The sequence below is a fragment of the Capsicum annuum genome, chromosome 1, assembly GCF_002878395.1.
Source record: "Capsicum annuum cultivar UCD-10X-F1 chromosome 1, UCD10Xv1.1, whole genome shotgun sequence".
Taxonomy (NCBI): Eukaryota; Viridiplantae; Streptophyta; class Magnoliopsida; order Solanales; family Solanaceae; genus Capsicum; species Capsicum annuum.
Window position 1 is genome coordinate 125,565,619 of NC_061111.1, and position 13,679 is coordinate 125,579,297.

A 13,679-nucleotide genomic window follows, 5' to 3' on the forward strand; every position below is an offset into this window, starting at 1 on the left:
AGCTTGAGATACTTGTTCATTCAAAGGGTCTTCAAGAACTGACGGTGGTGCTTGTTAGTTCCTATTTCTCCTTCCGTTAGTTATCTTAGGATGCATGGTGTATAAACTAATAGAGGATGAGTTAGAAGAGAAATTTTAAAAGAGTTCACACTCTATTGCATGACATAGATCATGAAAAAAGTGAGACCTTCCTAAAATATTTCGTAGCCTCTCGCTTATGTGTGGTGCGCTTCAAACCCATGAACTCTCGCTTATAAGTGTGGTGCGCTTCAAACCCATGAACCAGACTCTTCTTAGTGTATCTTTTAGACACCCTAAGACACTCTAAACCAAGCTATGATACCAAGTTTATCATGACTCGAGACTACCTCCTAGTCGTAACATAGTTCTTAGAGCCACAAGTGAGCCCAAGCTAACCCATGGCCTTGCATGCATTAGAATACTAAAGAAACCAACAAAATATTAGGAGAAAGCTAACTGACATAAATAAAATAAGTAATAATGTAAAACTAAATGTTAATCAAATTGGAAATAGAATTGTCTAACAACCCAGTAAGCTGAAAATCTAAATATTTGTTTGAAAGCCTCTACTCATAATGAGATATTGGGACAAGACCCCCAACTAAATCCAACTAACTAAAACTGAAATAAACTAACAAAGGACTAAAGAACTGATAACTAGTCCTCAAAAAATAAGGACTCACCAAAAGTTATTGCTGAACGTGTCACGGGAACATGCTAAGTGCAATTCGGGTACTAAGAGTCCAAACCTATATTATTAGATAATATAGTATAGGAAAGTATGAGATCAGTACTTTAAATGTACTGAGTATGTGAGATGGAAAACTAACTAGCATAAAATGAACATAAAGTCATGAACATGTAAACTGAATACAAAACAAAATATAAACATGTGTTGGATAAAACTGAATACTAAATAACAGAATGCGTAGTCAAGCAAATCTGGATTGAAAATAAATTAAAAATGAACTGAGTACTGTGGGAGCCAACGATAACCTATATACTCCAATCTGAGCAAAACCAGGATCCAACCTATACCCCCAATTTAAAGGATGTTAGTACCTTGCCAAGGGTACTAATACTGGCTGGCGTGGATCCATTAAACTGATGTTCTAAAGAACTAGGATGCCATACCTTAACTGATAAGGGACCCTTATAACATACGGTGGTACTGTAGTTATGGAACTTAGGGACTGCTATTAACGGTCTCTGCCTAACTAACGAGGGAGTCGTCATCCCTGCATTCACTTGGTGCTAAGTACTACTACCAAATAAGCGAAACTGAAAATTGATATATATATATATATATATATGTTAAATATAGTAGTATTCATGAAAATAGCAATATATGTATAACCTGAATTGTTCAAAGCATGTTCTAGTTTATGTATGAAATCCTAGGTATCGGGTGTTCATAACCTACCAGCTTTTTCTAATGCAAATGAACATGAAAATAATTTAAAGTTAATCACAGTAGAGATTTTTACAAAACATATCACAAACTTAATAAATTGTCAATAATAAGAAAATTCATGATGGTGAGTATGGGAACATGCAATTCCTATGAGAAAACATGTACACATGGTTTATTTACACAAATAGACTGGAGGAATTTAGTTGCTCATATTTAACCTGAACTTAATTCTTAGAGGGAAATTAAACTTAAGGATTTGAAAGTTTTTAGGACTCAATGGGTTGAAGGGAACCACTGATGAAATCACACATACCTGAAGGTGGAATTCTTGGAGAAATCCTTATAATTGAGCTTGTTCTTGAGGAATCCTAACTTGGCTTTAGAGAAGAATAAATAACCCCTTTTTGCTATGTGTGGAGTGAGTTTGAGTTAATGAGGTGTTAGGGTAAATTTAACCCCTAATAACTTATGTTTGAGTTCCCAAAAGATGGGGGTTTGGGATTAGAAGAATGGGAATTAACCAAAAATCCATTTTTAAATCGTGCAGGAAATTACTGGTTTCAGTCGTAATGACTCAGGCTACGACTTGTATGACTGGTCACAAGTCATGACCTGGGGACCTAATCATTGGGTCCTTAATATTTTGACAATGACTTCCCTTTTAAAGACTTATTGGGTCTGATCACAAGTCATTAGGAGTAGTCGTTGTCGGGGGCTTACTTTCTTGGTTTCTTTCTTTTGTAATAACAGGTCTACCTACCAACTCGTTAAGACTGATAATGAGTCATTGGATGGACTCATCATCACATTTTTATAATACATCACTGTCATGGAAACGACTCCACACAAAGACTCATTATCTATTAATGGGTCATTACCTAAGTCGTTGCCACTGGCAGTTTGACAGTCCCTCAATCAACTTCTCATAACTTCTTTCTATGATATCGGACTAAGGTGAGACTGGTGGCTTTGGTAAGCTAATTTAATGTCCTATATAGTGATGGGTCTAGAGCTAAAAACTTGAGGTATTACAACTCAGTGCTGAGTACTACTCCCAATTGAAAGACAGTGATAACTGATGTATGCTCAATATAGTAATATTCTTGAAAATAGAAACATGTGCATAATCTAAAGTGATCAAAGACATGTCAACTAATATATGCATGAATTCCTAAGTATCGAGTGTTTATTACCCACCAGTTTTTTTTAATGCAACTAAACATGATAATATTAAAAGTTGATCATAATAGGAAATTTCATAATTAAAGTCCAAAACTCAATAGTTTATCAGTAATAAGAAAATTTATGATGGTGAGTATGGGAATGTATGGGAAAACATGTACTCAGGGTTGAATTCAAGAATTAAGCAACAATTCCAAGAAAACTATAGTTGTCATGGAAACCTAATCAAAAAGGGGTGAATTTAACTCAAGAGTTTGAAGAAATCTTCGGGACTCAGTGGGTGGAAGGAACCCATTGATGAAATCCCACATATCTAGAGATGGAAGCCTTGGAGAAATCCTTGAATTTTGAACTTAAGATTGAGGAACCCTAACTTGGTTGTGGAAAGAATAATCGCTCTTTTTCTTGGCTTCAATTGATTTTATGAGTAAATAGGGATTTTGGGGGAAAAGAGGCTTATATTCCACCCTTAAGAAAGCCTAAACGACGTGGTTTAGAAGTTAAAAGAATGTAAAAATACCAAAAACACCTCCTTAAAATGTTTAGGAATTTTTGGGAAACAATCATCATGGCTCAGGTAAAAATTCGTTATGTCTAATCACGAGTCGTGGCCTGAGTCATGACCTGAGGACCTAAGTTTTGGGGTTTTCTTATGACAACGGATCCTCTCCTGATGAATCATTAGGACTGACCACGAGCTGTCATGAAGAGTCGTTATCAAGGGGCTATTTTCTTGATCTATTACTATTGTGATGATGGGTCCACACACAACGACTCGTTTAGTCTGGCAACTAGTCATGTGTTAGACTCATTGTCACTGGACTGAATTTCTTGGTCCCTCACTGTTGTGGCTATGAGTCTAGGCTATGACTCATTTTGTCTGACAATAGGACGCTGCTAGAGTCATTGCCACTGGCAGTTTGACAGTGCCTCAAAAGATTTTCCATAACTTTTTAATACGACCTTGGATTAAGACGAAACTAGTGGCATTGAAAAGCTAACTCGATGATCCATCTTTTGGTGGGTCTAGAACTCAAGGACTTGCGTTATTACAAAAATAATTCTTTTAAAGATATAGCACAGAATAATTAGAGGTTAAATGCTAATATAAATCCTTTCCTAAATTTTAAAGAGGACCATCATAGAGTGAAAACTAGTTTAACTGCCTAGAGTAAAGAAACTTATGATGACATTTTTAAGCAGTTAATTATCAGGGAGGATATTTTCAAGATTAAAGAAAAGATGCTTGAAGTAGTCCTTAATGCTGATTTACAAAGACCTCGTGCTGAATATAAGAAACACTTATATTTTGAAGAGATTTTCTAGCAACAAAAGGTAAGGTATTACTGGTTTGAGAATGAAGATACAAACACAATTTTTATAGCACTATGAAGGGTAGAAGGAAGAAACTTCAAATTTAAAAAATTCAAAATAGTGTGAGCATTTGATTGGATAACAAAAATAAAAGTACATGAGTAGCTTAATCCTATAAGCATAATCAATTTATGCAGGAAAGAGATGTTACCTTTTTTCCCTTACTCAGACATATTTCGGTTAATATCTTTGAGGAAGATAATTTTATACTTTGATGAATGTCAAAATAAAAGAAAGTTAAAATGTAATGCCTCGAAAATGGGTCCCAAGATGTCACACGGTGCTCAAGACTACAAGTAGTCTCAAGCTAACCCTGTAAGCCTTCTACTAAATTTGAAACTCATATTAAAGGGAATCTGAGCATATAATCAATACTGAATTTTTGCATTCTGTCTGAACATAATATCTGAGAACCTATAACTAGAAAGTCTGATCAACAAATACTGAAAATCTGAGTTATGAGTAGTAGTCCGACAAGCCTCTACTGCTAAAAACTAGAGAGCCGCAGGGATAGACACCCAGATGACTCAAAATGACTGAAAGCAACTGATATCAAACTACTAAGGTAAATTAGAAGACTGAATAACCAGGTCCTAGATTATCAGATGTAGATGGAGATGCTCAAAATCACTCATGCTGCTGAAGTTGAGCACCTAAACCTATATTATTAAACAATGTAGCACTAGACATATATCTGGATCAGTACTTTGAGAATGTACTGAGAATGTGGGGGTGAATGCACAAGTAAAACAATATCTCAATGTTCATCAAAAATCACTAAAACTAAATACTAAATGTAATGACTCGCATTGGCTTAAATAATCGAAAGTTGAAAATCATAAGTCATAAGTAAGGAAACATACCGTATAAGTCTTGTGAGCAATCACATTTAGTTATCGGCTGTGACGCAATGGACATGGCAGAAGCAATGGACGCAAACCCCTCAACAAAACATCAATAATAGCTAGCTAAACCCAAGAAACTTCTGATGTCAGATGGAGAAATGGGTCTAGGCTAGTTTTTCACTGCTTCGATCTTTTAGAGATCAACTCTAATGTCGTCACCAAAAACTATATGATCTAGGAAAGCTACTGACCTTAGCCAAAATTCACACTTGCTGAATTTGGCGAACAACTGGTGATCTCTAAGAGTTTGCAACACAATTCTAAGATGATCTGTGTGGTCCTCCTCACTATGGGAATAGACAAAAATATCATTTATAAAGACTATGACAAAAATATCTAGGTACTGTTTGGCTGTTGGAGCATTTGTTAGCTCGAAAGACATGACTAGGAATTCAAAGTGACAGTAACAGGTTCTGAAAGCTGTCTTGAGAATATCACATTCCCTCACTCAAAGTTGATGATAGTCAGATCTAAGGTCTATCTTAGAGAAGTAACTCGACCTTAGAGTTGATCAAATAAGTCATCAATTCTAGGAAGAGGATATTTGTTTATAACTATGACTTTATTTAGCTAACGATAGTCAATGCACATATGCAGAGACCATCTTTCTTTCGCACAAATAGGACGGGAGCGCCCCATGGAGAAACACTAGGCCTTATGAAACCTTTATCTAAGAGGTCTTTGAGTTGCTCTTTCAACTCTTTAAGCTCGGCAGGATCCATACGATATGGAGGAATAGAGATGGGCTGAGTATCAGGAAGAAGATCAATGTCGAATTCTATTTCTCTGTTGGGAAATACCCCTGGCAAATCTTCTGGAAAGACTTCAGGAAACTCATCGACCACACGGACTGACTGAACCATTGTTGTCACAAACTTAGTGTCCTTGACTCAAACTAAATGATAAATGCACCCTTTTGAGATCAACTTTCTATCCTTAAGAAAGGATATAAAATGACTCTTTGGAGACACTGAATTACCTTCCCACTCAAAGACTGGCTCATCTGGAAACTGAAACTTCACCACTCGAGTGCAACAATCTATAGATGCATAACAAGAATGGAGCCAATCCTTGCCCAAAATAAAGTCAAAGTTGACCATATCTAATTCTATTAGATCTACTAACATGATCCTATGAAGGACAGTGATAGGACACTTTCTATAGATCTATTAGGCAACAACTAACTCACCTACTATGGGTAGAAACTGAGAAGGGCTTAGAAAGCTTTTCAGGATCTATTCTAAAATTTACCACAACCAACGGAGTCACATAAGAGAAATTTGACCCTAGGTCTAACCGCACATAAACATCAAAATGAAAGACACAAAGTATATCGATAACAACATCTGATGAACTCTCCTGCTCCTGGTGGGATGGTAAAGCATAGAACCGATTCTGGCGCTGACCGCCACAATGGATCATGAAAGAAAAGAGATAATTTTCCCAAAACAACCCATAGCCTTTTGCTCATAAATGTGGTGCACTTCACACCCATGACAATACTCTACGTACGTAGCTTGTCTGACTCCCTAGGACTCTTTAAATCTTAGGCTCTGATACCAAGTTTGTAACGCCCCAAAAATGGGTCCCGGTCCCGAGACATCACACGGTACTCAAAACTACAAGTAGTCTCAACCTAACCCTATAAGTTTTCTACTAAATCTAAAACTCATATTAAAGAGAATCTGAGGATACAATCAATACTATATTTCAGCATCCTGTCTGAACATAATATCTGAGAACCCATAACTAAAAAGTCTGATCAACAAATATTGAAAATCTGAGTTATGACTACTAGTCCGACAAGACTTTACTACTAAAAACTAGAAAGCTGCAGGGATAGATCCCTAGCTGACTCAAACTGGCTGAAAGTAAATGAAATCAAACTACTAAGGTAAACTGGAATACTGAATAACTGGGTCCCCAAACTATAAGGACTCACCAACTGTCATATGTGGATGGAGATGCTGGAAATCACTCACACTGTTGAAGCTGAGCACCTGAACCTACATTATTAAACAATGTAGTACATAGTCATATAAATGGATCAGTACTTTGAGAATGTACTGAGCATGTAGGGGTAAATGCGCAAGTAAAACAATATCTCAATGTTCATCAAAATTCATTAAAAAAAATTGCATGCTAAATATAATGACTCACATTGGCTTAAATAACTAAAAGCTGAAAATCATAAGTCATAAGTAAGGAAGCATGTAGTATAAGTCTTGTGAGCAATAACATTTAGTTCTAAGAGTTGTACTTGTATTCTATATTTAAATCATGTAAGCTAAGTGTAGAAAGGGCTCACTTTTATATCTGTGAACTGAAAGCTGAAATCTCATCACTAAAGTCTGATGTAAATCAATATCTGAATAAAGTTGTGAGCCTTTACACTTAGTTTCAAAAAGCTTTTCTGTTATTATTTTCTATTAGGCTTTAGGGAGGTTCTTCTAACCGACATAAACCATATGAGCTATCATGGAGTCCAAAGTCTAGTTCCCCTAAGGGGAAAACCTCACGTTGGGGAGAGGTGTCATACTCTTGCCAGGGAGTATAACCTGAACTAAGGATTCATGCTGAAAGATAATTATGCATCTGTTTGTTTAAAACTGAAATTTAAGCTATGAAGTGGATTCCGTATCTTAGCTATGGATCAAAAGGTCAAATACTGGCTCAAAAACTGATCATAAACATATCATGGGTTGCTTAAAAGCATAATTTATTGGAAAGCATTAGCCAAGCACGTGGAATTTTTATTTTTATTATATAATGGGTGGGAATGAGATTTGGTTTTAAAATCTTTGTCCGCTAGGATATCCTATTAAAATATGTAACTCATCTAAAAATTTAAACGGTTAAAAACATACATCCTTATTCTTTAACTATAATCTCCATAATTTCTTAATTATAAATAAATAGAACAAACGAAATGCAAATAAAAAAATCATGAGGGAGGCAGTTTGGTAGATGGCGGGACAACTCTCTTCACATCAACACTAATCGGTTCGGTAATAGTATATCGTATCGATTTGTTCATGATGATTAAAATAGAAGAAAAATAATGAGTAATGTCAATCGAACCAATACTGTTGTGGTAGATCCATTAATATAATTAGATCATAGGGCTTGGCCACGTAGTTTTTAGAAATATGTTGATGTAGCATACTTTGCGTCTATTTTCTTTTATCTTTTTTTGATAATTCTTTGTTTATTTTTGTACACTATCTACTAAGTAAATGAGTTAATAAAAGTTTTAAAAATCAACTAAGTAAATGGGCTAATCAATATATATATATATAAAGGAGAACCATAGAGGGGGTGATGTGACACCTCTCTATGACCTCCATTCATATTTATCTTTTTTGTGGTTTTTTTAAATTTTTTCTTTTATTTTTTGCATTGATCAATTTGTTCAAAAAAATCTATCACATTTATTTATGCAAGTATATTTCATAGGTTACAAAAAAACCTCCATCTATTTATATTCTTCATTTAAAAACATGTCTCTTGAACTTCCTTCTTTATGACTCAACTAATCTATAAATAGCAAGCATGAAGTGTCTATATGTATGCTGTTATTTATCAAGTATTTTATTAATATTACTGGATTACGTAATACCTAATTATTTTGGTTTATTGTTAATCTAATTCAGTTTCATTGTATTCATTTTTGTGCTCTAACCATTTTTATTTGTTGGTTGCTACAGTTGAAATTCAAAAGGAGGAAGAAGAAGAAGAAAAGGATGATTCGTTTACATAAATATTTTAGTTGAGGAGAAGGGAAAGAAGTCAAGAACGCACCTCAAGTAACTAGGTGCGGGTATTGACTTCATCATTATCGAAATTCATTATGATGTATACAAATTTCCTTTTTTTGTTTCTTTGAATTTCTTTAGTTAAATCAAGTTTTTTCTTTTCTCGTGTTAAATGTTTATGGTTTCACTTTTGCTTGGGGCTAAGGACCAGTTCTTTTCTCTAACTATTTATTTTTAAGGAGAACTGCAAAATGTTAAAAATTTCTAGATGTCTTTAAGAGGTTTCTATCAAGTATTTCGAGATCTTCACTTCTCACCAGATTGTTGATAATTTTATTTGTGCATATTCGCTAACATTTTGGTGAACGACTATTTGTGTCAATATCATCAATTGTCTGATTTATAAAAATCCTGTGTTGTTTTGTATATAAAAATTATGCCCTATTTTGTATTTTAATATACAGAAAGTATTGGTATGATTGGCGGCTAATTATGTCAATTTTAATTATTATAATGAGTCTTTTGTTTCAATTAGAAATGTGGGTTGTCGACTTTACTTGATCTATTGAAATGTCCGTCTTTATATTTGATTTCTACTCTTGATCTCTTCTAATATGAGTCAATCAATGAAAATACAAAATTTTGATTCAAGTTAATAGTAGAAAATTTTCTTCCTTTTTCATTGTTGTTTAAGGTAAGTTTTTCAGTTACAATGTAATACAATGTTCACGTATGAAAGAATATGCGTAAGTACTAATTACACGATGCATTTTGAATTTAACAGAAGGAGAATTCGTTTAACTTACTCCTTTTCAATTTGAGTTGTAGTTTAATCTTGAGTTGTTTTAACTTATTCTATGTTATGTTAGTGACATTCAAAGAAGAACAAAGATGGTATATTTTTTGTTGATAAGAATTTAATTTAGATTTCAATGCTTTTGTATTTTGAAGTAGAAATAACTAAAGGTTCGGCAACTAATCTAAAAACATACATGAATTTGATAATGTTCTAAACTTTAATTTCTCCTTTAATCGCTACCTTTATTAATTTAATTTTTAATGATTTCGAAATTGCCAACTTAATTTCTCATGTTTATAACCTCCAAAAATTAATGTACAATTCTGAGATATTTTACTTCAAGAAAAATATGTATCATACCCTATTACATCTGAAGATTTAAAATGAAGAAAACGAGAAAAAAGGTCAAAAAAAAAAAGAGATATTTCACATAGTTTTTATTAAAGTTTGTATATAGTATGATATAGTTAGATTTTGAATATATATGTATATATGTATATATATACACACACACACACATATTTTTAAAATAAAAATACTAAATTGTCACTATTATTTAATGTACGTTATGATGAATCTTTTATTTTACTGTAGCCGCTACTGTATCTTTTTCAATTTCTCTCCTCTTAGTTTTGTTCTTAATGATACTCATAATTGTCAACATAACCTTTTATGATTATAACGTTCAAAATTATTATACAAGTTTATGATACTTCTCTCTATAAATAATTCACAACCTTTCACTAAAGCTCTTAACTTTAACCTTTCTATTAGTTTTGTTCTTAATGATACTCATAATTGTCAATGTGCCCTTTCATGATTATAACCTCCAAAATTGATGTATAAATTTATAATATTTTTCTCTATAAATAATTGACAACCTTTCACTAAAGCTTTTAACTTCCACCTTTAATTATCTTTATTAGTTTTGTTCTTAATGATACTCATAATAGTCAATGTAACCTTTCATGTTTATAACCTTCAAAATTGATGTATTAATTTATAATACTTTTCTCTATAAATAATTGACAATCTTTTATTAAAAATCTTAACTTCCACCTTTAATTATCTTTATTAGTTTTATTCTTAATGATAATCATAATTGTCATTGTAACCTTTCATGTTTATAACCTCCAAAAATTGATATGTAAGTTTATGATCTCTCTCTATAATTGTCAACCTTTCACTAATTTAGAAGATTCGATTTGAAGTTATATGTTTATTCACCTATTTAGTTTTTTTTGAAATATTATTAAAAATTACTTTTTAGTTAATATTAAAACTTAATTTGCTTCTTTGCATATTGCATTTGTAGAAAAAAAATAATTGTGAAATGAATAAATTGTCTTTCTCTTTTGTTGAAGAGAAGTAAGAAAATATTTTTATCACGTATGATTAGAAAATTATAAAATGTATAAGAAATAAGTAACTATAGGATAATGATAAAGTTTGACCTCATAATAGATTGAAATTATTTTTTAAAATAAAATTATATTGTAGTGAAAGAAAAAGTTAAGTAGATATCTTAGAAAACTTTGGGGTTCTTTAGAATACGGTACATAACAAAAGTGCTCATAAATAATACTTTTTCCATTACATTTTAATTTGTTATTTTACTAAAAATAAATGTCTCATATTAGTTGATCAGTTACTAAATTAGGATAGAATTAATCAATTTTTCTCATTTTTTTCCTATAATTAATATTATACATTAAATGTGAAAAATTATGCATAATTTCATTTTCATTCTTTCTTTATATGTAATATATAATGTGATAATTAATTATTAAATAGTTATGTGTAAATCATTGATACTTTTCTTTCATTATTTTAGATTTCAAGAAAAACATATTTTTGCTAGATCGAATATGCATTAGAGCACGATAATAACAAAGTTGATTCGATTGACCACAAATTTACAATATCTGAACACTGAAAAGGTTCACATTATACTTTTGGGATGAAAAAAGTATTTGATATTAATGTATACAATCAAAATATTTTATGGTTGAGTTTCACAATTTAAGGTCCTTTGATTATTTTTATCGCGCAACGCGCGGCTAAGTTTTCTAGTAAATTGAGTAAGACAAAACGCATGTTAAAACTTCATTATGGAGAATAACTGCTCCATTACATGCCAATATTAAACCTCCCTATTAATTAGAAAGTTTAAAAGTGACAGTAGTTTTGTATTTTTAGGTAAATATTAGAGGGATAAAATTTCATAGCTTAACTCACTGATCATTATTTTTTGTTGAGCCATGAAATATATTAATGCTTCTTTCTGAGTAGTCGTTTGGCCATGAAAACTAAAATTTTACGGAGTTGGAGTTGAAATTGGAGTTGGAGTTGTGTTTGACCATGTCTTTTTTGACATTTTTTTTTTAACTTCTGAAAAAATTGTTTTAAATATGATTTTATGCCCTAACTTTTACAAACTATCAAAATCACCCAACTAAAATTTACCTACTAACGGAAAAAGAACACAATTAGCCACTATTATAAAAATAATTACATATACATGGTCATATTTAATGAATTTCGATTATGACATATATAATATTTACATTAATAGCTTTCTTTTTTTAGGTAACAAATATTATCTTTCAAACAAATTTATTTTTTTAGGAATTTATTTAATTTATTTCCTTCATTTTTCATTCCTAAAAAATAGAAAATGATGAATTGTTATTAAATTTTAGGGTGCCGCTAATTTATTTCTTTAATTTTCTTATACATGAAAGATTTTATTGTGTGAATAAATTATTTCTATGTAAAACATGCTTTGTATATTTATGGTATATTATATCATATACCATAAATATATAAATATGCTTAGTATGTTTCTTTATACTTTGTATTTTTATATATGTGTATATATGGTATATATATGGTATAAACTTCATATATAACATAATTTGTATATTTATATTATAAATATGCTTAGTATGTTTCTTAATACTTTGTATATTTATATGTGTGTGTATATGGTATATACATAGTATAAACTTTATATATAACATACTTTGTATATTTCTATTATAAATATAATACTTTATATATTTATGGGTATAAATATAAATTAAAATTAAAATGTCTTAAATAAGGGAGAAAATTAAATAAGGGATAAAAATAATGATGAGAGAGAAAAAGAGATATTAATTAGGATAGCATTAAGTTTGAAATTATAATTATCTTATTCTTTAAAACTGCTATATACGTAATATTGAAAAAGTAATGTTATAAGGAGAGTTTCATGTAAAAATTAAAAAGATTGGAGTTATATGTAATAATAAAAAAAGTTGAAATTGGAGTTGGAAAATTGTGAAAACAACAAAAACTTATTTTTCCTTTACAGAAAAATTTTCGAAATTATTTTTTGAATTTTCATGACCAAACACCACCAATTTCCAACTTCAAAAAAAATTTTGAAAAAAAGAAAAAAAATTTCATGGCCACACGGGCCCTGATTTTTTAAGATTGACATTTGATGCAAGATGATACTTTTCTGAAAATTTCACTGGGTTAAAGCTAGAAGATGGAGACGAACGTGGTACATCAAGTTGATTATCATCCTTCTTGCAATTTCATAGCTAAAAAATACAACATTATACTGTATGTTGGTAGTAGCTTAATTGTCACTCAATTATGGTTTTTTTAGTAGCAATTCTATGTCAACACTTTTTGTGTAAAATTTTCTTTGTAATATCTTTTGCAAGTTTTTTCTTTTAACTTTTATTAACCTTTAGCATTTAAAACATTAGATATGCTTAGATGCAGATCGAAATGAAACTATAATTTATAATTTATGAATTTTGGATCATAATATTTTTTAGATTTATTAGGTTTTGGATGTACTATTACATAGCATATCAAATGAAGTTTTAGGTAAAAAATAAAATAAAATTATATCACATGCATAGAAATATGTAATTTAAATATATTTATAAGACGAAAATTTTTTTAAAAGAGAAAAATTTGAATGAACGACACACTAATTGTAAGTAATGTAAAAGATTAAAAATATTAAATTTAATTATTTGATTTTAAAGTTAAAAGATATTTTAACCGATTTTTATATATCTAATACGGTATTTTATGATCGCGTGAAGCGCAGCTTATTTCACTAATAATATAATAACTACTATTAACTATAAACAACCGCAAATAATATAGAAATAAAAGATCCGATAACAATAAATTAGAAAAAAAAAAAGAGAAGAAATTTA